We start from the raw sequence: 6,485 nt of genomic DNA on the forward strand, positions 1-6,485 counted from the left end.
ACTAAATTCTTATAAGAGAAGATCTCTTTAAAAGAACACAGCAGACCGAGTAGAAAACATGTTGTTTTCAGCACAAAGTGAAATTTAATACTTCAGGGTTTTAATTTGTTTGAAGTGTCATGCTTCACATACACTTCACAACCCCAGACTTTCAAATAAGACAACTTGGGAATCTTCCCATGCCATACTTCATATGGTGTCTTTTCTACCTTCTTGATTGAAACCATATTGAGTATGCCTGCAGCAGACTCTAATGCATAACCCCAAAAAGACAGTGGTAGAGTAGTCAGACTCATCATAGATCAAACCATATCAAGTAAAGTTCGATTCCTCCATTCAGACTCACCATTGACATGTGGTGTGTGAGGTGGATTTAATTGTAAGACAATCACACAATTCTACATGTGGTCCCAAAAACTCTTGACTCATAAATTCACCTCCTCCATCAGAGTGAAGTGATTTAATGGTCTTTCCAAGCTGACTCTTTACTTCATTTTGGAAGACTTTTTGAACATTTCAAAAACTTCATGTTTATATTTCAGTAAGTAAAACATAACCATATCTACTATAACCATCAGTTATTGTGTAACGACCCGGCTTTTTCGACTTGCTTTTGTGCCTTGTGTTTTTGCGAAACTGCGTATTTGTGCGTACTGTGTTACTTTATACTCTGGAAACTTGATTTACGTGGTTTACTTCCATTTATATGTTAAAACGTGCCTTAGAGTACGTAGGATACATAACTTGATCATTGGAAGCCTTTATAACCGTTAGTGTTATTTGACGTTTCGAATAAACCGCGAACTTGCGCGCACGTTTAACTTTTGTCATAATCGGAATATTATGACTGCGAAATATTAATTATTATTTTATAATAATAATTACCTGGGTTTTTGGATGCTTAATTACGCGTAGTAATTTAATTATGCACAATAGTTAGTCTTGTTGGACTTTCTACCTTGTTGGGCTCAAGCCCACCCTACTCTAGCTAGTGACCCAATTAATTAGCCCTTGTCCATGTCATCAATCCTTGTCAAATTCCTTGCTTATAAATACTAGCCCTTGTCCATGTCATCAATCCTTATCAAATTCCTTGCTTATAAATACTAGCCCTTGTCCATGTCATCAATCCTTGTCAAATTCCTTGCTTATAAATACTAGCCCTTGTCCATGTCATCAATCCTTGTCAAATTCCTTGCTTATAAATACTAGCCATTGTCCATGTCATCAATCCTTGTCAAATTCCTTGCTTATAAATACTAGCCATTTACCTCTCATTCAAATCACTTGCTCATTTTGGTTTTCACACACACTTGTTCTTTCTTTCTTTCCTTTCTAGTATTGCTTGTTGACGACCTTTCGGACCGACTTACTACTTGCGTACTTTCATTACCGACTTTACCGCTTTTATCACTGTGAGTTATAGCATTCCCTTTTTACTTTAACTTATTTTGGGAACTGAGAATACATGCGGATTTTATGTTTTACATACTAGGCACGAGTACTTAAACTTATATATGTGTGGGTTATACAACGGCATAAACATTCCCTTTAGCTCAGTAACGTTTAATCATTGGTTTTTGAACCGTGAACGCGAATCTTAGATATGGATCCATAGGGTTTGACATCCCCACTCGGGCTAGTCGCGCTAGCATTTAACGAGTGTTTAATACTTCGTAAACATACGCACTTGCCAAGTGTACTTTAAGGGGGTGATATATTATTTAAACGTTAAGTTAGTTACCGAGTGCCCACGGTTGAGCATATACTTAAACATACTGATTTGGATTACTATTTTGAAACGCTCGTTGTAGCACTGAAATCTCGTGGCCTACTTACATTACTGTTATACTTAAACTATAGCTCACCAACCTTTGTGTTGACGTTTTTAAGCATGTTTTTCTCAGGTGCTTAAGGTTGCTTCCGTTGTTGTACTAGTCTTGCTGTAGACAACCCGCTGCTTTAGAGATGTCCCGCATGAACGTTTACTTTTGCATACAAACTTTATTATAATTATTATTTGCTTCTACTTAGTGAAGCATGCTTTTGGGTTGTAAAACATTCGATGTTGGTTATGACATCACTATTTATATGAATGCAAACTTCTTTTGAAATCGCATATAGTACTTAACCTTGTAATGATCCTGTTGTTGATGATCCGTACATGATGATTTAGTACGGGGCATCACATTTGGTATCAGAGCATTGGTTGTAGGGAATTAGGTTGCATTAGTGAGTCTAAGACCGACCCGAGTAGGATTCACTAATAGGACTAATCTACAACTTGTTAGTTTACTTGTTTCCGATGAACTTACTGCATGCTACTGCTTACTTTTACTGCTATATGCCGTATGCTACTACCTGTTTTCACTACTGCATGCTATTATCTGATTTCGATTGCATGCAACTGTGTTATATTACTGCATGTTACCGTTTACTACTACTGCCTGTCACTGCTTACTTCTACTGCTGTATGAACTTACTGCATGCTACCGTTTCCTTTTACTGCTATGTAAACTCGCTGTATGCCTTTGTTTACTCTCGCTACTGCAAACTACTATCTGCTTTTAACATGTTACCTCGGTATGATACTGTTACTATTGCCATGTTACGTGCTGTCGTAAACGATCTAGGCTGCTGTAGTTGATATGCCTGATTACACTCTTGCTACATGCCTATTGTTCACTATACTGACTTGGAGAACTCATCCTTCCGAGTTCAGATGTTTTCCCGAACTACTTTCCCACTCGTCTAACCATAAGAACTAATAGTGTAATCGACCTGTTACTACTGCTCCACTGTTCCAGAGATCGAAACATTACTTCACGCGATCTAGAAGATTGTACAGTTGACACATACCCTGTACGCTTTTGTGACCGTCACTTAACTCTTTCATTCCTTACCACAGCTCGACGGTCTAACGACACTTCTGGACTTAGGTCCCTAACACTTCTATATTTAGGCATTGAAGAAGTCGGGAAGGCATTCCCTTTAACGAGGTCATAGTGTCTTCTACTGATGCTCAGCCATACCCACAGACTTGGGAGTCACCTCGAGACATATCGTATCACTACTTGCTACACGTACAACTCGGCACGAGACCCAGATTGAATTTCTAGAAAGGAATCTAACGATGTTACTTGAACCCGAATATTTTGAAGAAATTTCGGAGCACTTAGGCATTGATGCATGACCTATGGAGCTTACGCATCCACACCAAGAAACCGTGAGATTGATTATGTAGATTTTATTTTAAGACAACACAGGTAAAGCACCGTTAGATAAAATTGAGTAGAACTTGAAGTGATCACGTCACATTGACAATATGAAGTGATATTGGAATGAACGTACGATTTAGTACAATATAATGACGCCAGGCCAGCGTGATTATATTGAAGTAAATCATGCAGAAGTTCCAATGTTACTACATGAGGAATATGAGGTGGTCCAGGGAAAATTTTGGCAGGGATCACTTGAGCATACGCATTATAGTCTATTAAGGGTAGGGAAGGAATAACCACGTAGCCCAGATACTGTACAAGAGGGGCCTTGATTACAGAATTGATAACCCGAAAATTTGTTATAGATATCGACACCCTGGGCATTTAATGAAAAAGTTCTCATATAGGAAAAACTTTAAACTTACCTGCGGTAAAGAAATCATTATGGAAACTTGCATGGATCCTGATTCTTGTTAGGGTACGTTTCGGCACAACGTTTTATTGTTTCGGAGTTGTTTAATACTAGAATGATAGAAACCTTACATCTAAGAACCTTAGCATTATCATGAATAGTAAACCATCAACAACAATGGGAATTAAGTATTCTATAGGACACAAGCAAATGGTAAACTGAGGAAGATAGAGGAATAATTTAAGGTAGTACTTTAAGATTAACAGGTGGGTCATTGGAGATGACCTCGTATTAACCAAACTTGGAAGTTTTAATGTAGTAGTTGAAAAGGGATTAGTTACCTACGTACAGGTATACACTATTCGAAAAGATTGATAGAATTTTTCACAGTAGTACAGTAAGATTTGATTTGGGATGAACTTTAAGCTTAACCTAATACTCATCGAGCCAGGAAGCTTTGATAAAATAGTTGGAACGAACTGAATTTCAAGGAGGAAAGCGGAATTTATTTATAATGGGAAAAATTTATTTGTATACCTCGCAAGAATGGTGAAACTATTATGGGGAGAGATGTAGCCCGAAAACGGAACCTTATTAGTTACATGACAACACCCCGAAATTCCACAATGGAAATGGGAAGAAATTCATCATTAACTACCAGAGACGGTATGCGGATAGGACATCATCTCGGTTATTATTGACCATCTCGCCAAAACTGCTCACTTTCTAGCCATGAAAGAAACCGATACAATGGACAAACTTGCACAGCGATACTTAAAGGAAATTGTATTCCGTCACTTCAGCAATTCAAATTCTATATTGAGGATTACCCCAAGAATCTCATTTGATACTCATTCTTACGCAACTCTAAATCCTAATTTATTACGAGGAATTTCTTATTCGATGATAACCACAACCTCATCCTTCTCACTTCAATATTAGTCATACCAGTTCAAAATTTTCCTAAAATCAATGAGTGGTTAACCCTCATCCTCATACTGTCCCATTCGTACCTCACTCATAAGCAACAGCTTCACACTTAGGCATTTTTGGTCAAGGAACTTATGCCCTACTAATAGTTGTCAATCTCATCTAAATTTAATGGGTTTTATTACCTCAAATATCACTCGAAATTTTCAAAAGTCTTTTACTCGATTCTCATCAATCTTTTCCAACTTGTAACCTCCGAAATATGAAAAATTTTGTTTGCCAAAATTTTACACACATTATTTTACTGTGCTATCCTCTCAAAGCTTTATAAAAATAAATTTATTTTATCTGCCATTCATGCAAATTTTTGAAATCGTATCCGTTATGTAAAATAAAGTAAATGATTACTTATTTTTGACAAATACATATGAAACTTTACTTTCACTTTTACAAATCAAATCTTTTATTCAGAAGATATTATACTTTGAACGGTACGTGTTGTACATAACCCTAATTTACTAAGAACTTCGTTTCTTCTCTTGCATTGTCACCATAAACAATTTCTATAAAACTTTCGTTCCGTATTATACAAAACTTTTCGTGTTATTCGTATCCAAGTCATCCTAAAAGCTTTATAACCGTCGAAATCGAAAGATTCATGTGTATGTGATAAAGGCACTGACTACCACGTCATGCAAGGCCTTCGGGCATCCGCTAACACTTAAACCATTCAAAACTATTACGTTACCCCATGTATTTATTTCACCACACGTGTTGGAACAATGCTCTTTCTTACATGGCTCTAAGTCCTGACTCATTCCAAGGAATTCTCATTTAGTGGTATTAATACCATCATTATTCCGGCTTTAATACTAGTCATAACCTGTTTGGCACTTTGCAAATTCAAGAAGCAATTAACTTCTCATCCTCGTGCTTTATCCTTCGTACCTCACTTTTAGCAACGGCTTCGCACGTAAATATTTTTGGCCCAAAGACTTGTGTCCTGATAATTACCAAAACTACATTTATGTCATTAGTTTTCATTACCTAGTAACTGGTCACCCGAGGATTCCAAGCTTTTTTTTTTTCACTCAATCTTTTTCAACTCGTAACCTTTGAAATACGAAAAACTATGTTTATCAATTTTTTTTATTACACGTTTATTTGTGCTAAAAACTTTTCGGTCACAAGATTTACAGACAATGAAAGTACTAAAAACTTTTCGGTCACTTAAACGATTTATAAAATCATATATGTATAAATTTATACTTACTTATTTTGATACTAAGTTATATCTTCAAAATATTTAAAAACCGCTCCTTTACCGAGTTATTCAACTTAAGTCAAATAGTTTTAAGCAAAATGGTACATGTTGTACCTACTCCTAAATTTACTAGGAACTTCGTTCCGTCTACGTTGTCACAACAAGCGTTTAAAGGTTTTGTTTTTCAAAACCCCCTTAGTTGATTTTATTAAAGGTTTTCATATTAGACTACACCATGTATGGATCACACTTTTCTCGCCCTCCGTTAGAGATGAAACTTACTATTAAGATCTTTGTTAAAAAAAAAAAAACCCTTGAGCCACTTTGGATGGCGGTTTTATAAAATTTGTGAGAAAATCTTTGCGCCCATAAAATGTTCTTTTAAAAGCTAAACATGACAAAAACGCGGGCCAATAAATCAATTTTTTTTAGGTACTGTAACATCCCGCGTTTTTCCGTTAAATTTAATTTTAACACCGTCTTTTTTTTTTAAAACATAATCTTTCGTATTTAAATTAATAGTTTCCGTGAGTAACGTTCATTATATTCCCGCTATTTAATTTTGACATCACCCGTTTACTCGAGCGTTTTAAAAATATTCGTTTGGTTAATTCCCGCACCCGACTACAAACATGAGGGACTTAAGTTGACAAGTGGG

Source organism: Rutidosis leptorrhynchoides, chromosome 8 (genome assembly GCF_046630445.1).
Source record: "Rutidosis leptorrhynchoides isolate AG116_Rl617_1_P2 chromosome 8, CSIRO_AGI_Rlap_v1, whole genome shotgun sequence".
Taxonomy (NCBI): Eukaryota; Viridiplantae; Streptophyta; class Magnoliopsida; order Asterales; family Asteraceae; genus Rutidosis; species Rutidosis leptorrhynchoides.